Source organism: Aegilops tauschii, chromosome 2, assembly GCF_002575655.3.
Source record: "Aegilops tauschii subsp. strangulata cultivar AL8/78 chromosome 2, Aet v6.0, whole genome shotgun sequence".
NCBI classification, from domain to species: Eukaryota; Viridiplantae; Streptophyta; class Magnoliopsida; order Poales; family Poaceae; genus Aegilops; species Aegilops tauschii.
The window spans coordinates 335,260,514-335,285,391 of record NC_053036.3 but is presented as its reverse complement, the minus strand read 5'-3'; the positions used below and the strand labels follow the sequence as shown (position 1 = coordinate 335,285,391).

The 24,878-nt window shown below is 48.6% G+C and overlaps 1 long non-coding RNA gene across 1 annotated transcript; it reads left to right on the top strand.

The window, feature by feature from the left end:
* Positions 1-1,310: 1,310 nt before the first annotated feature.
* On the top strand, positions 1,311-3,570 carry LOC109733878 (uncharacterized). Its single transcript, XR_002225722.4, has 3 exons — positions 1,311-1,910; positions 2,017-2,228; positions 2,935-3,570. It is a non-coding gene; the product is annotated as an uncharacterized lncRNA (long non-coding RNA).
* The last annotated feature ends 21,308 nt before the right edge of the window (positions 3,571-24,878 follow it).

Here is a 24,878-nt window from a genome sequence, read left to right as displayed (position 1 = left end):
CATGCGGTTGCACCGGGCACGACGCCACAATGCAGTTACCCGCTGCAAAAGCTGCCATGCGGACGCGCCGAGAATCCAGGCCGCCCCGCCCCCATTTATTCACGCGTCCATTTACCTTCATCTCTCGCGCCACACGACACAATAAGCACACCCACGACAACACATACAAAGAGGACATCCAGCGGTTCCAATGGCACTCCCCGTGGCTCCAATGACGCTCCCAGCGCCGACGACGACAACGGCGGGCAGTTCACCACGCATCACGTAGTGGACACCCACGTGAGGGGGAAGGAACTCTCGGTGGTGTACACGAACGAGCCGGTCTCGGTGGAGAGCTCCATCCAAACTATGGAGAAGTTGTTTGCCGAGGACAAGTACCATGTGGTTGGCTTCGACCTCGAGTACACCATCGGTCGTGCCGGGCACGATCAGAAGGTTGTCGTCGCCCAGTTGTGCGTGTGACATGACGTCCTCATCTACCACTACCACCTGGCCACAAGACCTTGCAAGTGTTTCTCCAGGTTTATCAATAGCTCCGACTAGTTTCGCTATGGTGGACACCACCAATGATCTAAAAGCGCTAAAGGTTTCGGGCTTGAAATGCCAGAATCTTGTCAACATCCAGGACCACTACAAGGTATGGGGCACCGACAACAACAAACATAACTCCCTGGTTGACCTCGCCTCGGCCATCATCGACCCCTACCACATGAAGATGAAGGATGAGAGCAAGAAGGACAAGAACGCCTGGCACAGTGTCTGGCATGAGAGGCTGGATGAACAACACGTCAAGTACATGGCCAAGGACGCGTACACAAGCTACGAGATGTACATCCGGATCGTTGACATGAGGGAGCGTCTTCTTCCTTCCCCAGACGAGGGATCGAGCCACAGAGCAGTGGTGGAAGCATCACAAGAAGTAGATGACTAGATGATCGTTTCTCCTAGTTTAGAATGCAGATCGTGCTTAGCGACTGATTTGGAAACCAATATAAATGATTTAATTACTAGTTAATTTGGCAGGCTTTAATTCTTTAACCGTCCATGCATGCATGTCACATCATAGAAAAGGAAGGTCATTAAAATACCATAGTGAATAAAAATCAACATTTATTACCTCCTTATATAGCACTTATTTATTCGTAAAATAAATAACTACGTATGTAAATAGACGTGTATATTACGTAATTTCAGTAGTAAGTATACACGTACCCATCACATAATTGGGTATACACGTACACATACCCGTACATGTACTTTATTTGAAAAGCACGCGCGTATGTACATAATTTCCCGAACTCCCGAAACCCACGAAGAAAAAAAAGCCCACTCCACGCACCCTCGTCCATCACCTCGCCCGATCCCCAACCTCCCGATCTTCCCAGTCCCAGCGACGCCCACCTTCCCCTGACCCTGCCTCCACCCGGCGTCGCCGCCCCGCCCGCTCCCACTCCCGCCCCGCCGGCAAGCCGGGCGCCTCCATGCCCTCCCTTCCCTTTGACCGATCTCCTGCTTCCTCCCCGTCGACACCGTGGGAGCACCCATCCCGCCGCCCAGACCCCATCCGGTGTTGCCGCCACCGCCACGCAGCCGCATCCACGCCCCTGCCGGCGTTGCCGCCACAGCCCCACCCCCCACCAGTGACGCCACCACAGCGTCGACCCCAGCCGATGACGCGCCACACCACCTGCCGGAGCACCTCGGGGTCGCCCGATCCGGCGAGGATCCTTCACCACCCTCCACTCTCCGGCGACCACTAGCACGCGGGCGGATGGGGTGCTATCCTGCAGATCGAGGAGGCGTCGAACTTTAGATGGAGGAGGCCACAACCTGCAGCTGGCTGCGCGCCATGGTCGCGCGTCGCGGGCAACCTCCTTCACGCTCGACACCTCCTGAGCGTTGGAGTGAAGGTCGACTCCTATGCACTCCGCAGTTCAATTTCTACTGATCCTGTAGCTCCTAAATCCGTCGCGCACTTATATCCAAAGGTTCTTGCGTGTGTGTTTTTTCCTACAGAGCATTTTCTTTAGGGCAGTGGAGAGCACCCTCACCCTGATCCGATCTGCAGCAGCACCCGAGTCCTCCCAAAGCAGCCCTGGTCCGTTCCAGTATGCAGTGCCGGGCTGTGCAACGATGGAGATGCCGACCGTTCGTGAACACAACACCCCGGATCCTGCTGCACACCATCAAGTTCAACTTCTGTTGAATCCTGTAAAGGGAGACTTATTGTGAGAGCAATCCCCTCTATAACTTTTTTTGTTCAAAAATTTGTTAGCTACTTCAGCTTCAACTTGCCTATGTATGTGGCTACCAAGGTGGCATGCATTCAGCCTATGTATGTGGCCACATGTCGCGAGTTGCTATCTGACTAAAATGATTTATGTACACTAGGATCTCCATGTACTGAACATGTTAAAAAAGATATCTCATGTATATTCCCCCCTGTTTGTTTCTTGTTGTATTTCAAGCCGCCACTACCATTGGCATTTTTTGTCTGATGGTCCACGTCTTATAAGTGTGCACTCTAAAAAACAGAATTTTATGCAATACCAGCAAACAGTAACTGTGAACTTCTCCGTTTACATGGACCTAAAGAAGTATGTATTTTTTAAAGTAATGTGGAAGTTCAAAGATTATAGTCCAGAGAGGTCAATCATTGGATTTTGGTAAGAATTCATCTTACTGATAAATAATGAATAGAAAAAAAATACAAAATAGGTTTTGGGTCAGTACTAAATAGGTTAGGAATTGTTTGGTGTTGGTGGGGTGTTGGAGCGTTACTACTACTTGGTTCACTTCCATTTCAATGGTCTTGCTTGAAGATATCTTTGAAGCCATAAACACAATTGTCTTGATTTCAAATAGCGGTCCATGGGTTGAGCTATGAAGCTGAACTTGTTGTTATGCCTATGAACATCTACCTCTTTCCTGTAGGTGTTGATCCTGGTGCTTGTCGCCATTCACGAGGAAAGATAGTCGGTCTTTGAATGGGTGAGTGATCTTGCTGTTGCTGGGATGCTATTCAACATGGGGATTTGATCTCCCTTGAGGTGCAGTGTAGCGAGATATATGCTGCTGCCACTTTTGGATTTATTGTTGAGATGGTCGCTCAAGCTCAATATTGATTAATCCTTCCCCTATATCTTTCCCTACATGCTCTGTAGGTCATCAGTAAGAACAAAAGTATGCCTCTAAGCTGCCTATGTCTATTCCACAAGATAAATTAGTATGGCTGCACACGGTCGACTGTTCTTAACCAGTTTCTGTAGTAATTTGTATGGCTGACAATCTTCAGCAGTAATTAAGATGGTTGCAGTCCACTGTGTCTGATTTTCAGCAGGCCAACTTGATTAATGCTAGTGCAACTCATCTTCAAAAGTGTACATGGGCGCAGTGTGAAATTTGTTCCTTCTGTTGTTATTTAGATAGATCACACTAGAACATTTTGTACGAACCATTTACTCAAGTGAGAGAGATAGGCTTCTTCGTAGTTCATCTATTTCCTGGCAAAAGCAGAAAGTGTAACGACATTTGTTCCCCTATGTGAATAAATTTGTGTTCCTATGTGAAGTAATGTTTTGTTCCTGGACTAAGGCCATTTTGTCCCAGTGTAGATAATTTTTTATTCGTATGCGAAGTACCTTTCCTAAAAAAACCATATTGATTGAGAACTAAAAAGGGAATGCTTTTTTGATAATCTAGAAGTTCAACGAGTTCCACCCAGAAAGTTCGAAAGACATTGTTTTTGAGGGAGAACACATCCTGCCTAGAAGATGCATATGGAATAAAAAATCATTCATCAGGTAGCAGTACATAGATACAGTTTATTTTGTTGTGGTCACTCACTCCCATTTCTAGAAAAGCCTAGAGGTTCAAATATAAAAGATGAAAAAGTTCAATGTTTTGTTGTGGTCGCCGATAATGGTTTAAATTTTTATTTGTGAAGGTCAAACTGTTGTGTTCGAGAAGGTCAAGTGTATTATGTGTATCTCAACAAGTTCAAACTATTTAAACATGCAAGGAAAAACATGGGAGATTTGCGATTTTTTAGAACTTGAAGTGACAAATAAATTTAAAAGAGCACAAACAAAATTTAAGTCTAGAAAATTCACTTCAAAACAAAATTACAACATGTGAGCATCAGTGTGTGGGTGTGTGTTCTATTATGTGTGTGTGTGTGTGTGTAACTTTGCACAAAAATAAACTGTAGAAGTTCACACAACCCCAGAAAGCATATAAGTTAAAAGACAAAATAGTAGACAATTTTTTCCGTCTCTGAAACTAAACCAAGAAGTTCAAATTTAAGATACATAGGAGGTCGAAGTTTATAAAAAATAAGAAATTTTTGTATCTAAAGAAAAGCAAGAAGTTCAAATTAACATAGCACATGAATTTGATGTTTTTTTTTCATAAAAAGAACATTATTTTACTGTTTCAGAAAAATGGAAAAAGAAAGTATTTCAAATAAACCAAGAAGTCCAAATTGTAAAAATAGAGAAGTTCGATATTTATAAAAAAAAAAACAGGTTCTCTTTCGTTACTAAAGAATAAAATTAAAGATGTTCAAATTAAAATAAAAGGAGTAGTTTGATGTTTACGGAAAACTCAAATTCTTTCCATTTCTAGGAAAAATAAAAGTATGAGGTTCAATTAAAAAAAATGTTTGATGCTTATTTGAAACATATTTCCTTTCTAAGAATATGACTAAGAAGTTGAAATTAAAATAACAGAGAAGTTCGATGTATATAAAAAAACTCGAATTTGTTGCAAGAAGTTCACGTGCACCTCCGTGCACGGTTTAGAATTTATATTGCGGGACGTCCGACCTCCAATTATATGTTTTAATATGGCAAAAAATGACGTCTAACCTTCAATTGCGTGTAATTCGACGTATACACGAAAATGCGACAGAAATTCATCGTGAAAACAACAAGAAGTTCAAGTACTACAAGGAATGCATTTCAGGTGAGAATAAAAAGTATAGAAAAATAAAAGCTTAAAAGGTTTGTTGAAATAAGTTCAGGTGCTCTTTCCGGGGAAGTTCAAAAATTCTTGAGAGAGAGGTTCACCTTGTATTTCCATGTTCGAAAACACAAAAAAGATTTTTTTTGCGTTTTAAAATAATTCTCTCAATCCACAAAGAAGTTCAGTTATTATTTGGGAGCAATTTGATTTCAAAAAGAAAATAAAAAATTCAAATTATGAAAATGGAAAAAGTTCATATACTACATGGTGTGTGTTTAATATGAGAAAAATGAATTAAAAGCCAAGGTCCAATCTTTTTGTTGTTATAAGTTCAAGTCCTCGGTTGGAGAAAGTAAAAAAAAATATTGTGAGGGAGGTTTGTACAAATGGAATATCATTTGTGTAACACTGACGAATATATGAGAAAACTACAAACGAAAATACGTCACAGAAGTTCAACGTGAAAACAGCAGGAAGTTCAACTACTACACTGGATGAATTTCAGATGAAAAACTTTTAAAATCGTCGCGAGTATGATAAAACGATCAACATGGGAAAGTTGTGTGTTTATAGCAGGTTTCCATCGGTATATCATTTGCTCAATTCCGGTGAGTCGATGGACATCTACGAGCAAAAAAAGCACGTGAAAAACAGAGTGAAGTTCGACTTGCCGAGAAGTTCAAGTTCTTCACGCGGCTTTAAAAATTACTTGAATACAGCTAGGAATCAGAGAAAACCATCTGCATGAAAAAGTTTCGCATTTTCCGTAGCTTTTCAACGGTACATTATTTGCCCCATTCCGATAAAGTTTGTAGAAATTAAGGCCGAAACACATTTTTAGCCATTTTCAAAATTGACTTAAAACCGTAAGGAATTGGGAGAAACAATATGTACAAAAATAATTCGCATTTCCTCAAGCTTTCCAATGCTATATCATTTGCTGCGTTCATACGTACGGTTAAAAAATTAACTTGAAAATACGGACTCAGTGGAACTTGGACCGTTTTCTACATTTCTTTTCAACCGTTCAAAATTAGAAAAAACTTTGAACATGAAAAAGTAGCGCATTTTTATAAGTTTTCCAACGCCATATCATTTGCCTCAATTGGATTAGCCGTTTAGAAATGGCGTCGAAAATACGAACTCGACTGTTCGGTTTGCAAAATTCTATGATTTTTCAAATTACTCTTTAACCATATGGAATTAGAGAAAACTTTCTACATGTGGAAAGAGCGGATTTGCAGCTGCTTTCCAACGCCATATTATTTGCCTCATTCCGATAACAGTTTAGAAATTGGATCAAAAGTACGGTTCACGTTTTTTGTATGAAGAAAAACGGTTTTCAAAACTGCTCTTAAACGGCTTACATTTTGCCAAAACTTTAACTTGGGTCATGATACTCGTGTCCATAGCTTTCCGAGGTATATTGAAAGCCCCATTTGGGCAATGTTTGCGGAAGTTCAACCTAGCATTGGGGGAAGTTCACGTCGAACAACTCACGCAGTAAAATTGCAACAGACGCAAGTTCATCATGTTCCGAGAGAAAATCTGACAACAAGCGAGATTCCTATTTAAAACGGGCATTTAGTTGCTAAAAACAGTTTACAGATTACACTTACATCACATAGAACACGACTGACCTGAATAATTCGCGCGGGGAGACACGGTTGCTAAGATAGCCCGAAGGTCGGGTTCCAACAGAGGGAAGTTCAGGTTGTGTAACTCAGAAAGTTCAGGTTGTGATCAGAATAATATTCTAATTTGCAGCGCGTAACTCCATCGTGCCGCACGTAACTGAATCGTGTGGCGATGCACGCGGCGCAACCGCATGTATGGGCCCCCCGACGTGATCGTGCGCAGGCCCAACCGCTGGCAGAGCATGCGCGGAGGGACGCGAGCAGAGCGGTCCGCGGTCGCCTCAACGGCGAGCAACCATATATATGCATATAGCAGTTGAACACGCAAGGAAAAGTTGTCCACAAGCCGAGCGCGCCGACGGACACGAGCAGAGCGCGCCGACGGACGCGAGCAGAGCGCGTCGCGGCGCCTAACGTCGAGTAGAGCTTGCCGAGGGGCGCGAGCAGAGGCCGGCACAATGATACGTGGCAAATAAGACAAACTGTGGGCAAACGCTTGCTGGTATATAACCGTTTGCGATTGATGAATTCATCGTTGACAGGTTACCTAGTGTGGTCCGTGTGCGATGTGATATGCTCTGTCTGTAGAACATCTATGCTCTATGTATAGAAGAACAACATATATATATACCTGTAACATGACATGATTGCGATACCAAATTAAACATCCAATTAGGTTATATAACAAATACCGTAAATATTGCAAGGTTCAAATTCAAAGATTACAATGCCCAAATTCAAACATTGCAAACCTCATCATTTATGCAAAGGGATCAGCCGCTGACAAGTCATGTATGGGTTTGACACAATGACTTCCGATTGCTCTATCATATGCTCTTCCAATATGAAGTTCAGCTTTTTTGGAGCCTCTTCCATTCTGCAGTACCGGCCGCTCTGATCAACATAACATTCATCTTTCCTAATTAAATGTGTGTTCAACCTCAGCACCCTCAGCACCCTAGCTCTGGCAAGAAAGAACCTGGTGAGTGTAATCTCGAGTAAGGTCCTTGGTAGGATTTCAAAATAATATTTGAGAGATGCAGACCCAGGCATTCAATGTGATTGTCGTTATAAACATTATCCACCTCCGGGCCTATTATTATCTGCAAAAGAAGAGAACGTGTTAGTGCCTACATGCAGTTTTGAACAGTACTACACGCCTATTTGGTTTGCAGGATTTGTAAAATGCACGAACGTGCCATCTTCGATCTCACATGATTAACATGGGCATTTGATTACACTCTAGAAACATGTAGCCTTCTTCACAAGAGGTTGGTTGGATGCAAAAATCCCTAAGAAAACTAGTACAGACGAATCCAAAGGGGAAATTCTTATGGATTCTTACCATATGAATCAAGCAACCAATATGGGGTGGGGGTGTATGTCCTGAAATCCTCCAAAATTCCTTCAGAAATCATAGTACATTGTCATTGTAAACTTGGGAAAAGGTGCAAAAAGTTTAACTCCCTTATGGTTAACATTTAACAGGAAAGGAACATCACCTCGATATACAACTTCTTCAGGCACGGAAGGCATCTCAGGCAACTGACAACTTGGTCCAGGTTGGGGCCGACAGACTCTAGTGCCAAGACCTTCACTGTGCCCAGAATTTGGGTGAAGCTTTGCTGGATGACATACGAACATACATCTTCAAAACTAGAAATAATGTTGATATCAAGAAGGAGAGGTATAAGGCGACTGTTGTACCTGAAAGTAGTAGTATTTGACAGACGAGTAGCCCAGCGCTGTCAATTTCAACGAGAAATGACATTGATTCTTGTTGGACCTTGTTGATCAACTACAAGTAATCTCTCAAGTGAAGGTGTGTCCTCAATGACCATATTGTGGTCCACCTCTTGTGATCTCTCGTTGCAGCACTAGCAACACACATAAATAGTCTGGAGAGTCCTGGAGGTGATGTGGAAGGTACTCGACCAATTCATCGCCTGAAGACGAAGGAACTCGAGTGCAGTACAGAGCAGGCGCTCCATGTCATCCTTTGGGATGCAGACGATGACTTGCTCAAGGTGCTTCAGTTGTGGTAGAAAAAGAGCAGGCACGTCATTAAGGGGGATTACAGTTCATGAACTTGGCGAGGTGAAGTGTGGGTGCGAAGCGGAGCGCGGACGTTGGCAGCGAGCACATATGCCCATCATTAAAACAGAGCTCCTCGAGTTGATTTATGGCGGGGATTCAGAACCACTCGTCAAGCTTGGCTCGGTCCTTGCCATTGGAACGAAACTTACCCATGATAAGGCCTCTGATTGGGCCATGGTGACTGCCGAGGATCTGGGAGTACGCATCCAAGCTTTTATGATAGCCATTGCAGAGCTCATGGGCGTCGAGGAGGTCCAGAGGGATGAGGATCCATAGGGTACGCCACCGCCGGGAAAGGGCGGTTGTCCTCGCCCCATATTTTATTGGGAGGAGGGATATGATGACTGTCAACATATCATGGGGGAGGTTGTTGATGAAGTCTAGGCCTGCTAGAGTCGCTTGCGATTCTTTCTCGACCCGCCTCTGCTTGTTGGCAGCCTCGTTCTCCACCTCGTCGGCGGCGACGGAAACCTCTATCTCCATATTCACGCCGTGCTCCAGTGCTTCAGCAGCCTCGGCGTCGCCACTCCCTCCGATGGGGCACTTCAATGGCATCCTTATACACTGATGACTTTGAGGACAGAGAGCGGCATCGAGGATGCGGGCGGAGAGAGAGGATTGTGTGTGTGGCGAGGATGGGGGTGCCGGCTTTGAGGACTGAGAGCGGCGTCGAAGATGCGGGCAGAGAGAGAGAGGGCTGTGTGTGTGGCGAGGATGGGGGTGCCGGCTTTGAGGACTAAGAGCGGCGTCGAGGATGCAGGCGGAGAGAGAGGATTGTGTGTGTGGCGAGGATGGAGGGTGCGGCCGCTCGGGCGCGCCATTAATACAGACCAGTGGGAGCAAGGCGGGCGGCGGTCAAAGGTTGTCTCGCTTCCCGGTGAGAACGACTGCTTAATCTATGAATGAAGTTTATGCTGAATTACTGAATTTTAGTTGCTAGTGATTTTTAGCTGCATATTTTGACAAATCGCAGTGTTACAAGGTTGACAAATGGCGATGTTACTAGATCAAAAAATTGCAATCTTTCCAGTTTGACAAATGGCAACATACCCAATATGACAGATGCAAATATTACCAAATTGTTTGTACGTGGTTGCACACGGGTCATCCAAAACAACCGTTTGCATTGAAGGGATGTACAAATCCTGCTTGGCACATTTTCTCCTGGCTGAGCGCCGAAATCTGGCTTTAATTTGCATACCGTATTCAATCTGATCCGTTTGCGTTGAAGAGATGCACAAATCCTGCATTGAACAGCTCGCATGCTTCCCGTTGAGCCTGCGAATTGGAGGACAGCTTGCACGCCTCTCAGCCAGCCTGCGAACCGAACTGCGCTTGCACGCCTCCCATTCAGTCAAACAGTTGTCCGCACGACACCTCCTATAGCCATTAAAACTAAGACATGTGGCATCACGTGAATGGTTAACAGAACGCACACGATTTGAATTATACAAAATTTTGAGATATTAAAGTGGCAGCTTTTTTTCAAAATGCCTTTGTTGGCCGTTATTCCAGTGCGCCTTCTCTCATAATGGGCACGAGAAATACCACAACATGTCGGGTGCCATTCCATGATAGGATGCCAAGTTTCATGAATTTCAGACGAGTGTTGGATTTACTAGAATTTAAAAAACAAAGTATCTCAACGTTTTTCCGGTAATCAACAGTTCCCTGGTGTTTGAAATTCATTCCCATTTCTTGCATGGGACCTAAGCATGCACCCAAGGACACTGATTTGATTTTTCAACCTATTTATATGCACTGGAGCATGTGCATGTAGTTCAAATTTGAATTATGCACATAAAATGCCCAGAAACCCATTTATGTATAAACATGTCCAAACGAACCCCAGAAAATTCCAAAATTTAACACAACACTCCTGTTGTTCTATGTTGACACTAGAATTTTTTTGAAAGCAATAAGAGGCAACAGATATCGTTTCGTCCCCAAAGGTGGCATGTTCCCTACCGAAACCATCAGGCTTGTTGTGAGAAGCTCTTGTCTGTGAGAAGCTTATACCCAAACCTGCCCCAAATGGGACAAAAAATTTACCACGGCATGTTGATGCCGCTCCATTATAGCATGCCAAGTTTCATGAATTTCAGACAAGTTTGGGATTTACTAGAATTTTAAAACCAGGTATCTCACTATTTGTGGCCGAGTGACGGTGGCAGGGTGTTTGACATCCATTCTCATTTCTTGCATGGGACCTAAGCATGCAACCAAGCACACATATTTGAATTTCAACCAATTTATATGCATTAGAGCATGTGCCTGTAGTTCAAATTTGAATTATGTACATAAATACATAGAAAACTCAGTTAATGAATAAAAATGTCCAAACGAGCCCCGAAAATTTCCTAAAATTAACACAACACTCATGTTGTTCTATGTTGACACTAGAAAAAATTGAAATCAAGAAGAGGCAACAGATATCGTTCCGTCGAGAAAGGTGAAACATTCCCTACCGTAACCATGAGGCTTGTTGTGAGAAGTTCTGGTTTGTGACTTGTGAGAAGCTTATATACCCCAACCTGCCCCAAATGGGACAATATTTTTACCACGACATGTTGATGCCGTTCCATGCTAGCATGTCAAGTTTCATAAACTTCAGACGTGTTTTTGATTTACTAGAATTTAAAAACCATGTATCTCAATGTTAGCGGACGAGCGACGGTGGCAAGGTGTTTGACATTCATTCTCATTTCTTGCATGGGACTTAAGCATGTAACCAAGGACACACATTCCAATTTTGAACCAATTTATATGCACTGGAGCATGTGCATGTAGTTCAAATTTGAATTATGCACATGAATGCATAGAAAACTCAGTTAATTTTCCAAGCGAACCCCGAAAAATCCCAAAAATTGACACAACACTCGTGTTGTTCTATGTTGACACGAAAAAAAATTGAAAGTAAGAAGAGGCAACAGATATTGCTTTGTCCCCCCAAGGTGGCACGTTCCCCACCGAAACCACCAGGCTTGTTGTGAGAGAAGCTCTGGTTTGCGAGAAGATTATACCCAAACCTGCCCCAAATGGGATAATATTTTTACCACAGCATGTCGATGCCGTTCCATGATATCATGTCAAGTTTCATCAATTTCAGACGAGTTTTCGATTTACTAGAATTTTAAAACCATGTATCTCAATGTTAGCGGCCGAGCGACAGTGTCAAGGTGTTTGACATTCATTCTCATTTCTTGCATGTGACCTAAGCTTGCAACCAAGGACAAACATTTGATTTTGCAACCCGTTTTATGGACTGGAGCATGTGCATGTAGTTCAATTTTGTATTATGCACATAAATGCCTAGAAAACTCAATTAACATATAAAAATGTCCAAACGATCCCCCCAAAAAATCCAAAATTTAACAAGACACTCCTGTTGTTCTATGTTGACACCAGGAAAAAAATTGACAGGAAAAAGAGGCGACGAATATCGTTTTGTCCACAAAGGTGACACATTTCCCCAACGGAACCATGAGGCTTCTTCTGAGAATCTCTTGTTTGTGAGAAGCTTATACCATAACCTGCCCCAAATTGGACAATATTTTTTACCCCAACATGTTGATGCCATTCCATGATAGCATGCCAAGGTTCATGAATTTCAGACATGTTTTGGATTTACTAGAATTACAAAAGCAAGTACCTCAACGTTTGCCGGAGAGCCACTATGCCGTGGTGTTCGAAATTCATCCCCATTTCTTGCATGGGACATAAGCATAAACCCATGGACACATATATGATTTTACAACCCATGTTGGTGCATCGGAGCATGTGCATGTAGTTTAATTTTGGATTGTGCACCTGAAATGGCTAGAAAACCAATTAATGTACAAAATGTCCAAATGAACACTTAATAATTCCAATTCTTTTACGACACACATATAATTGCATGTTCACTGCAGATAAAAGTTCTAGCAATTCAAACACCGTCCATTGCCGATGTGACCCCATTATGTAATTCAAATCAAGATGAAAAATTAAGTAGATCCCACACAGTTTATTATCACCAACCGTGTGAGATGTAGTACAAAATATCCTGAAGCACCGTCTGATGACACTTTGCACGCTAGTTTTTCGCTGAACCGATTCAAAATTTTCGGCTTCCGCGGAAATATCTACCTCCTTGCCCCCTCCCCCTTACCAAAAGCCACATTTCCCCTATTTTCGCCTTCCTTTGCAAGTTGAAACCTTCAGTCCTTGCTTGCAGGGCCGCCTCCTCGCCGACGACCCTCTTTCACGCTGCTCGGCCTCGTCTATCTAGGCAGGTAATCCACACCCGACCCCCATCTTCCTCCTCCTTCCACATCCCACATGCCCCGACAGCCAGCATGACACCTTCCACCCAAATCACCGACCCCTCCACCAAATAAGCGCCTCCCTAAGCCATGGTGCACGCAGTATAGCCAGGAGCTCAAGGAGCATTTGGCAACGGAGAAGCAAATCGGGGCCGCACGCGCGGATGAGGTCCCGATGGCTGCCATTCGTGCCGAACCCCAGATCTTGGAGGAGCACCTCACCGTCGAGGCCACCGTCGACGCCGCGACGTGGTTGGCTGCTTTAAACGACAATTCATGGCATTTTCTCGAGGCCACCCACGGTGCCTTCGACGAAGACTACGAGGTGTTTTCTCAGCGTGCACGTGCTTACCTAAACTCGAGAGCCAGCAGGTTGGTGCCTGGAGCAGCTCAGGCAACTCACCACTACGATGAGGGCACCCACGATGTGGAGGCCTCGCCCTCTTCCATGTCCAAGGAGCCAATCGTCATCGATATCTCCGACAATGAGGAGTAGCTTGTCTTATTAGCTCACTATAAGGACCCATGTTCAGTTTGCTAGCTACTGCCTTTCCTTAACAAATTCTAGTGAATTGTGCTATCTACTTTTACCATGCAATCTGTTGCTCTAGTGTATATGTTCTATATGTCATGCAATGTGGTGCTCACTTATTAACTGTTTGGTTAATTAGTTGTCGTGTTCAGTTAACTATTTGGTTCAATTCTGCAAATGTGATGTTCAATTCTTCAGGGTGCAATTTTGTATTATCTTCCATGTGACAAATAAATTGAAATTTTCTTTACAAAATCACTACTGCAGGATGCTGCTAACGCGACACTACGATCAGAGACCCTTTGACGAAACTGTGTGCGATGCATTAATCACAAACGGGGATGTAAAAAACCCGTCAAAAAAGGTAAAAAAAAATGTTTGCGATGACAACCGGCGCTAGGCGGGTACCAGCGCGCGCAGTGTCCTCGTTTCCTCTTTGGTGCTAAAGAGGCAGGCGTAGGCGAGGAGTCCCGAGGCATCAGGCAAAGGTTTCCATATCGTTGCAAGAAGACCAAGACCAGCAGGACGGCAAGACGGGGGTCACCGTGGAGCCAAAGGCGGCGTCACCACCAGAGCCTTTGGCAGGCGAAGACCACATTTAGTCAGGATAACTTGTACTAGTTGTCTCCCTTCGAATTTGGCCGTTGTGGCATCCCTTCCCGCTCAATATTTGGGGAGAGGACCAGGGCCTCTATAAATAGGACTAGCTATCACCGTAGGAGGCATCTCATCTTGGATCGGAGCCATTCCATCCACAGCCACCATCGTAGCAAGGGACGGATCATCCAGATCGTCCCCAGCCACACAAGCTCACCAAGCACAAGAGCACCTCTCCTCAGGAGGCTGTTCTTCCGATTGTACTAGTTCATCCTCAGCCCAAGAGGAAATCCACCACGCCACACTGGGGTAGGGTATTACACCACATCGGTGGCCCGAACCAGTATAAACTCTCGTGTCTCTCGTTCTTTGGGTTCGTCGAGTTAGGCCTTGCGATTGTTGTGATAGCGAGCTAGGGAGAGAGAGATCTTTGTGCGCACCCCAGTGTGTGAACCTCAAGGGTTTGTCGGAACCCGAAATCCGACTTTTGGCGTGCCAGGTAGGGGTGCGCCGAAGCTTTCCTTCCACCGATCTGTGTCCCATCGCTTCGTCGCACCATGGCGGACGCTCATCGAGCCCGCGCTGAGGGTCGGGCCGCCCTTGCGGCCCGCGTCACTCAGACAGCTCCTGTCGGCGGGCCTCCCCGTCGTTCCCCGTCGCCCGCCGCCAACGCCGCCACCGGCCCGGTGGAAAACGAGCAGCAAGCTTCATCGCTGCACCCCTCTGTGCGGCGGGATGGCCGCACCGCCACTCCGTCGCTAACCCCAGCAGGCTCGTCGTCTCACGCTCGTCGCGCTCCCACGGACGCGTAGGCCGTACTGCTCATGGCATGCGAGCTCCTGCGCTACAGCCCAGTTGACGACCTCTACGAGGATTGGCTGGACCACATCGCCGAGCTCGTCAGCGCCGCAGGGGGCTCCCCCGCGCCATCCCTCTCGCTGCCTCGCCCTCTGCCAGCTGCGAGCGACGTGGCTCACGGAGCGCCTCCACCACCTCTGCACCAAGACGGCGCTCTGGCGCCAAGGCGCGCGGCCCCCCGGCGTGACCCACCGTGTCGGGCACCCGCGCGAGAAGAAGGATCTGCCAAGAAGTTCCCCGGCCGCAAGAGAATGCTCCCGCGCTCCCAGCACCACCGCGACAAGACCGCGTGCCGCCTGCAGTGGCGGTGCGCGGGCATCAAGGGCAGGCTCCGCATCAGCAAAGGGCCCCGGTGGCCACGGCAGGCTGCCGCGCCTTCACTCCTGAGCTGTGTAGCGTCGCCTGGCCGGGCAACTTCAAGCCAGACCCGCCTCCTCGCTACGACGGCACCCTCGACCCTGCGGAGTTCCTGCAGCTCTACGAGCTGAGCATCGAGGCGGCCAATGGCGACGAAAAAGTCATGGCGATCTGGTTTCCCATGGCTCTCAAGGATGGTACTCGCTCGTGGCTCCTGAACCTGCCCCCAGGCTCGATCTCCTCCTGGGGCGAGATGCACGACCGCTTCGTCGCCAACTTCCAGGGCACTCGCGACCGCCCTCCGGCCGCGGGTGACCTACGCCGCATCAAGCAGCAGCCAGGAGACACCCTGCAGAAGTACATCCAGCGCTTCAACAACGTTCGCCTCAAGATCCCCAAGGTCACGTACGAGACCATCATTTTGGCGTTTTCTGATGGCGTCTGCGACGTCAAGATGAAGGAGGAGCTCGCCATCCACGAGGAGCTATGCATGACTTTGGAGCTGTTCAACCTGGCGACCAAGTGCGCAAGAGCTGAGGAGGGGCGCCTTTCCCTCCTCGAGCTCCCAGCCACCGACCTGGAGGAGACGAAAGCCAAGGCCAAGGATGTGAAGCGCAAGGGAGTAGCCGTGCTCGCCGCGGAGCCAGATACGAAGCATGGCCGGACCATCCCGAGTCGTCCAAAACCAGCCGACCGTTCTGCGCCTTCCACAACGTACACAACCACAACACCAACGACTGTCAAGAGCTCAGGGCCATTCGAGATGGACACTTCGGTCGACGCCCCGAGCGCAACGACCGGGGCTACGACCAAGGAGGAGGACGAGGCGGAGGACGCTGGGGTGATCGCGGCCCCCGCCAGGAGTGGCGCGACCGACCTCGCGAGGACCGCTGGCAGGACCAGCCTCGCGAGGACCGCCCTCAGGGCAACGCTGGTCTTCCGCCGCCGCCACCACCAAGAAGGAACGATGACCACCATCAGGACGAGGGGGCTGGGGGCTTCCAGGAACCGAATGCTATCGCTGCATCTTGGGTGGAGCTCAAGCCCCAGCCTCTCAGCGTATCTTCAAGCAGTTTGCTCGCGAGGTGAACATAGCCCTTCCCAGGCTTGAGGACACGCGCCTGCTCAGGTGGTCCAAGTGTGCCATCACTTTCAACTCGGCGGACCAGCTCAAGTGCGCGGCCACCGCTGGCGCCCTCCCGATGCTCTGCTCACCCGTCATCAGCAACGTACAAGTCACCAAGGCCCTCATTGACGGCGGTGCAGGGCTCATTGTCTTGTCCGTTGAGACATTCGACAGCCTTCCGGTGCCATACGATCAGCTTCAGCCCACCAAGCCCTTCTCAGGAGTGACCGACGGCTCGACCACCCCGATAGGGCAGGTCCGCCTCCCTGTCGCCTTCGGACAGCGCCACAACTACCGCACCGAGCTCATCGACTTCAACGTCGCTCACATTCGTCTGCCGTACAATGCCATCCTTGGGTATCCGGCCCTAGCCAAGTTCATGGCGGTAACCTACCACAGCTACAACGTCCTCAAGATGCTAAGAAGCGGCGGGATCATCACAGTCCCCTGCGAAGAAAGAGATGTGGTGTGCTCCCTCGAGCGCGCCTTCGAAGCTGCAGCAATCGAAGACCCCGGCAACAATGGTGCGCAGTACCCTCCTGAGGCCATCCCCAAGAAGAAGAAGTAGCTACTCCGCACAGGGCCTCAGGGGAGCGGCGCCTCTAGCGGTGCCACATCAGGATCGGCGCCCGCGCCTGGGGCGCCTCCCTCCCTCGCATAGGAAGGCGCGCCCAGCGCCCTCCTCGGGCAGGGCTCGGGGGCTCTCTTCTGGAGGGCCTCAGACCTAGCCAACATCACGAGGGAGGCGCTCGGGCACCACGTGGAGGCGTGCTTTGTAGCACGTCTCCCTCAGGAGGACACCGGGCGAGGAGCGCCCGGCGCTCAGGAGTTCATCACCAAGACCACTCAGGAGCTGCAGGATGCAAGGGCCATGTGCGGCGATCACCGCCCACCTGGCGCGGCTCCCCATCCATGCGAGGATGGCGGGCTGCGCGTCTGCGTCGACATCCTAGGGCTCAACAAGGCCGCATCTCAGGAGCTCTTCTGGCCTTCGCGCGTGGGACGTTGCGAGGGCCCACCTCACAGCTATGTTCGCATGCCATTCGGCCTGCCGAGCATGGTGGCCGCCTTCCAGCGCAACCTGCGGAGCGTCCTGGTGGCTCAGGAAGCCAGGCATCATGCGGTCCTGGCGGAGATGGAGACGGTCCTCAAGGAATCGCCTGGACCCCCAGAGCCTCCCGAGGCTCAGGGCCCCGATGGCTCATGAGGAGCAACCCCTTCGCCACGCATCCTTAGCTACCCCAACATCCCTTTGACAACGGAACCAGGTGACATTTTCCAATTTATTTAGCTGGGAGCGCCCCCTGGGCTGCATCATTTCCAGGCCACGTGGGCCTGTCCCTGCAACATGTATCCTTTTACGTCTTTAGCTTACTCTGCTGGAGGCGCCCCTCGGGCTGCATCATCCCCAGGCCGCTCGGGTCTGACCTAGTGGCATGTATCGTTCTTGCATTTACCTAAGCTAGTTCGCTTTCCATGCATAATCTATCTATGGTTATCACCTGCTTGATTGTCACCCACCACGGGAGCCGCGCGCCGATCGTATTTCTTCAGGATCCTTCGCATAAGAAGGCTAGGCACGACGTCTGTGCTCGGGTCCGTCCCTGCAGCGTCGATAAATCCAACGGCCGAGCTCTGTCTGGCGGGCCAATCCCGTTCACGTCACCTCCTGAGGTCGTTGGTGCTTGGCCTTCTCATGCGATAACCTCAGGAGATTCATTCGGCGCAGGATTGCCTAACCATCTTGCAGGACCACCACAGCTAACAAGAACAAAGACCAGGCGCAACCCGCCTTGAGGTAGGGCCTCGTGAATCCCGCGCTGGCTCACGAGTGCCCAGACACACCTCGTCTAGCCCTGCCGTGCAAGCCACGTGTCAGGGCGGGGCTGTACACGCCCCGGGGGCTCCCCTCAGAGGGAGCCCTCACCCACGCACCAGTGGAAGCACCATGCTCCGCGCTGGCAGTCGACACGGCCGAGGAGCGGTTATGCCCGTGCAAGTGCGGAAGTGCTATGCTCCGCGCTGGTGATAAACAACTGAGGGCGGCCCCATGGCCGTATCAACCTCAGGGAGCCCTTGAGCTCCGTGACTGGCCTCATCGCAACACCTCCCCCCGGGAGAGTCGCGCGAGGGGGCTGGGCACAGGGCTGCGCTCGGGTCACGCCCAAGCGTACGCCGCCCTGCCAGGTCCCCCGGACCTGGTCGTCGCGCGCCCTCCCGAGCCGAGTCTCGGCACGGAAAAAGGTGTGAAGGTCGTTTGAGCGTCAAGGGGGACTCCTGAGCATCGCGACTCAGGAGCCTAACTGGCCACGTAGCCCCTCACCCCTTGGTCTTGTCCTGGTGATCCGGACGACCCAACGGCGGCTGAGGTATGCGCGGGGGTCGGGCCCTGGCGACATAGAACACTAGACCTATTCCTGCATCTCCTTTCCGTAAGCTGTTTGTGCGTCAAGGGGGACTCCTGAGCATCGCGACTCAGGAGCCTAACTGGCCACGTAGCCCCTCACCCCTTGGTCTCGTCCTGGTGATCCGGACGACCCAACGGCGGCTGAGGTATGCGCAGGGTCGGTCCCTGTCGACGTAGAACGTAAAGCAAATGGGAAGGAAATCGCAAAATCTCAAGCAAATATTACAAGACATATTGTTCTCCCAATACCAAACGCAAGTTTAAACGCCTCCATGAGGCATGGTGCATATTGCAGAAGCTAAACAGGAAAGGAGCCGCCAGCAAGTCATCTCGTCATCCCCGGGTGCCAGCGCGCGCAGTGTCCTCGTGTCCTCTTTGGTGCTAAAGAGGCAAGCGCAGGCGAGGAGTCCCGAGGCATCAGGCAAAGGTTTCCGTATCGGTGCAACAAGACCAAGACCAGCAGGACGATAGGACGGAGGTCACCACGGAGCCCAAGGTGGCGTCACCACCAGAGCCTTTGGCAGGCGAAGACCACCTTTAGTCAGGATAACTTTTACTATTTGTCTCCCTTCGAATTTGGCTGTTGTGGCATCCCTTCCCGCTCAATATTTGGGGAGAGGACCAGGGCCTCTATAAATAGGACTAGCTATCACCGTAGGAGGCATCTCATCTTGGATCGGAGCCATTCCATCCATAGCCACCATTGTAGCAAGGGACGGATCATCCAGATCATCCCCAGCCACACAAGCTCACCAAGCACAAGAGCACCTCTCCTCAGGAGGCTGTTCTTCCGATTGTACTAGTTCATCCTCAGCCCAAAAGGAAATCCACCACGCCACACTTCAGTAGGGTATTACACCACATCGGTGGCCCGAACTAGTATAAACTCTCGTGTCTCTCGTTCTTTGGGTTCGTCGAGTTAGGCCTTGCGATTGTTGCTATAGCGAGCTAGGGAGAGAGAGAGAGATCTTCGTGCGCACCCCAGTGTTCGAACCTCAAGGGTTTGCCGGAACCCGAAATCCGACATGCAACATAAACGGTTAGCCAGATCAAGGTGTGTGTGATATAGGGCATACGGTTCACTCGGACGAACTGTTTTCGATTAGCGAACACAACAGAAACGGTTCAACTTAACAAGATGTGTGTGATACGTGGCAAACAGCCGACTCGGATGAACTATTTGCGATGAGAAATTACGACACAGACGGTTAATATAGTTAGTTCGTGTGTTATTCTGTGTGTACAAAAAACTTTGAAAAATGCAAACTAGTTGCTTGTGGTGGCTAGGAGTATCGCACACGATGCGTCTGCGAGTACTCGTGTGCGATGATTAGTAAGTTACACAGACATTTCCTTATGTTAACACTTGTGTGATAAATAACACATGGCATTGGATACGGTATTCGGGTTGTGTGTGTGCTCCACTTAGTCTTCCCGCGCTCCCCATGGGTGAATTGTAAAATCCACGCCTATTCCCTCACCGGTTTCCCGCCACCAGCTAACGGCTTGCTGCATATAACCCAGGCGGCAATGCACCGCCGCGACACTCTGCGAAGATCTAGTCCTCACCCATCTACCATTAGTTATTCCAAGCATGCCAGGCAACAACCAAAGCTTCGACGTCGACACCTACCTGTGTTACATCTTCGGCGAGGAGAACGAGCCGGAGCAGGTCGGGGAGCAAGAGCTTCATAGGTCGGTGCAGGCACCATGGCCCATCGGCAGCGATATCGGTGTTATAGTCCTTGGGAGCACAATAGACATATTGCAGAGGAGGTGTGATGAGCAGTTTGCCATCCACCATGCGAAAGATCCAGAGCTGCTCGGCGGCATGATCGACAACCCACCCAAAGAGCCGCCGTCACCAGTGCTCATCGAGAGCCTGATGCCCGGCAAGGAATGGGCAAAGGACCTCTGTGATTCAATCAAGACAAAGGCATCATGTGGCTTCATCATTGCCCGCGGCGGCCGTGTCAACCTCGATCCCGATGATGTGGTGGCCAGGCTCGAGCGCATCCTTGGCGGAGTTGACGTCCCAGACGAAGTAGAACATCGCCAATGTGATATCTTGAGGATGCAGGTGATCGACGGAATTTGCTACCAGGACAGAGACATGGAAATGGAGCGGTTCTGCGGAGTTGTCATGCGCGCGATTGCATGCTATCAAGCTCTTCTGGAAGAGGCCCAGCAGCCCCCAGAGCCTCCCAGCGCCAGCAGCTCCGTAGGCGGAGGCGGGTCGGGACACTTGGAGTGAACGGCCGCAAGGGTGCTATGCTGATCATGGAGTCCGAGAAGACCATCGTCGGAAGGCCGCCATCTCAGCCTTTTAGCTTATATTTTATTATAATTGTATGCATATGTAGGTCGTGAGTGTCCTGGGCCTTGCCGCATTTGGCATTTTAAATTATCCTGAATATGTAAGCCAATTATTAAGAATTATTAACCGTTGCCATTGTAACTTTGCCTCAACAGCGAGCAAAGCGCGTGCAGGGATGCCAGAGCGGAGCGCGCCGCGGCCGCCTCAACGGCGAGCAACCATGTGGTCAACCTTCTGCCATCAATAAATTTTGACATTGTTTCTCGTCACATTGCTGATTACAATGCAATAAGTAATTGCAAATCTGTTCACACCTATCAAACTAATATCTGTTCACACTTAACATCGGGCTATAAAAACAACCCACTCGAAAATTACTTCACAGTTCCTCTCACAAAACTGGTTTTTTCTGTCAAGTCATTCCGCCATGACCGGTAGGAGGACTTTAGGGTGGACATATCACCAGGCAGCAAAGACCAAGGCCGCGGAAGCACTAGAGAGGTCCCGCCGCAAAGCCGCAGCAGCAACAGAGATGTCCCGGCGCGCCGCGGAGCCCTCGAACGAGCTCTCACGGGCACGCGAGGGCTCTCACAAGCACATTCGCGACGTCGGCCATCGCGACGAGCCGGCGTTCCTGAAGTCCTTCACCGACGACGATGACATTCTCGCTGGCGTCACTACGCAGCAGGAGCTGGTCGACAGCTTGATGAAGCTGCTCAAGATCAGCGATGCCTCGGTTGACAAGGCGACCGGCCTCGTCAAGCAACTCATGGGTGACAATGCAAAGCTCCTCAAGTTGGTCGCCGAGAAGGAGGAGGAGGCCGCCGGCTGGAAGATGCTGCATGACCAGAGCAGTGCCTCGGAGATGACGCTGAAAGCGGTCGTCGAGGAACTGATGGGTGGCTTGAGGAAGCTCCGAATCGAGCGCAAGCAGGAGGGGGAGGAATCTGTGGCTGCTTTCAAGCAAAGTCGTGAGGAATTGAAGAAGGAGCTGGAGGATTTCGCCACCCGGCGATCCATCGACGAGTAGAGACAGTAGCGACCCAGATCATTGTCTGCAATTTCCTTCTTCTCTTGCCCCCGTGTCTTCTGGGCTTTGCCGCATGTGGCATTTTAAATTATCCGGAATATGTAAGACAATTATTATCTGCGCCATTGTAAATTTGTCGTCATATTATCCGTTGCCATTTTATTTGTGGTCGTATTATCCGTTGCCCTATGTGGCAATTTAAATTAGGGCGGAATACGAGTTGGAAACACGAACAAAGCAAATGCTGCCATGGGATCACAAGCAAACACCCTCCGTCGAAGTTGTGAGCGAGGCGGGCGGCGGCTGGTGCATGGAGGTCAATGAGCTCGCTTCTCGGCGAGCATGGGCAGCCTTGCTGCTCGCACGTGTCCCGTCGAGCGTGCGAGGTGGACAGGATGCACGCGTCCCGTCGAGCCTGCGCGGCGGACTGCTCGCACGCGTCCCATCGAGCCTGCACGGCGGACTTCTCGCGCTCGTCCCGTCTAATCAAACAGCTGCACACACGCCATCGAGTATGGTTAAATTTCGACACAGTTAATATAATACAACCGTTTGCGATATTAACGTGTCAACTTTCTGTTTTAAAAAGGACTTTGTTGGCTACTAATGTGTGTGCCTCTTCTCAAACTAGACGATTTTTTTACCACGACATATATGTGCCATGTCATGAAACCATGCCAAGTTTCATGTTTTTTGGGTGACTATTTGATTTACTGGGATTTAAAAACCGAGATTCTCAATGTTTCAGGACGACAACAAGTTTGTAATTCATTCCCATTCCTTAAATGAGACCTAAACTTGCACCCAATGACACATGTACGATTTCCCACCCATTTTTCTTCACTAGAGCATGTGGTTGTAGTTCAAATTTGAATTATGGACTACATTAAATGCATAGAAAACTTAGTAATTAGTAATATATATACAATGGCCAAACTAACCCTGAATAGTTTTAAGTTTCAGCCCGACACTCCTGATGTTCTATGTTGTCTGTAGAAAACAAAGTTCAAGGCGAGAAGAGGCAGCAATTATCGTTTCGCCCACAAGAGGGGCATGTTTCCCAACCGGAACCACAAGGGTTGCGACATGCTCCGGTTTGTAAAAGGCTTGTAATATAGCTTCAACCAAATTGGACAATTATATGTACCATGTAGTGACACCATGCCAAGTTTCATGATTTCCTGGTGAGTTTTGGATTTACAGAGATTTAAAAACCGAGGTTCACAATGTTTGTGGCCAAGCCAGGACGGCGAGATGGTTGAATTCATTCCCATTCGTTCCATGGGACCTAAACATGCACCCCAAGGAAACATTTTTCATTTTTTCTAGCCATTTTGGTGCACTGGAGCATGTATTTGGAGTTCAGATTTGAATTATGGACATTAAATGCCTAGAAAACTCACTTAATGAATAAAAAAAGGTCAAACGAACCCTGAATAATTTCAAAGTTCATCGCGAATCTCCAGTTGTTCCGTGTCACGTGTAGAAGAAAATACGAGGTAGAAGAGGGATGATTATCGTTTGGCCCACAAGGGGACACGTTTCCCTATCGAAACCACGAGGGTTCTTGCGCCAGCCTCCGGTTTGTAAGAGGTTTGTAATAAAGCTTGGCCCAAATTGGCAATGTTTTTACCCTGACATATATGTGCCATGACGTGACACCATGCCACCTTTGATGACTTTCTGGTGAGTTTATGATTTATGGGGACTTAAAAACCGAGATTCGAAATGTTTGAGGATGAGCTAGGACACCGGTACGGTTGTAATTCATTCCCATTCCTGGCATGAGACCTAAACATGCACCCAAGGACACATGTATAATTTTTCTATCCATTTTGGTGAACTGGAGCATGTATTTGTACTTCACATTTGAATTATGGATATTAAATGCCTAGGAAACTCAATTAGTGTATAAAAAGGCCAAACGAACCCTGAATAAGTTTAAATTTCAGCACGGATATCATGTCGTTCCATGTTGCCCGTGGAAGAAAATACAAGGCGAAAAGAGGCAGTGATTATGTTTCGCCCACAAGGGGAACACGTTTCTCTATCGGAACCACGAGGCTTCTTTGAGAGAAGCTCCGGTTTTTGTAAGAGGTTTGTAATAAAGCTTGGCCCAAATTGGAAAATGTTTTTACCACGACATATATGTGCCATGACGTGACACCATGCCACCTTTGATGACTTTTGGTGAGTTTAGGATTTATGGGGACTTAAAAACTCAGATTCGAAATGTTTGAGGACGAGCCATGACACCTGTATGGTTGTAATTCGTTCCTATTCCTGGCATGGGACCTAAACATGCACCCAGGGACACATGTATAATTTTTCTAGCCATTTTGGTGAACTGGAGCATGTATTTGCAGTTCAGATTTGAATTATGGACATTAAATGCCTAGGAAACTCAATTAGTGTATAAAAAGGCCAAATGAACCCTGAATAAGTTTGAATTTCAGCACGGATATCCTGTCGTTCCATGTTGCCCGTAGAAGAAAATACAAGGCAAAAAGAGGTAGTGATTATGTTTCGCCCACAAGGGGGACACGTTTCCCTATCGGAACCACGAGGCTTCTTTGAGAGAAGCTCCGGTTTGTAAGAGGCTTGTAATAAAACTTGCGCCACAATGGAAGAAAAATTCCTCGACATATTAG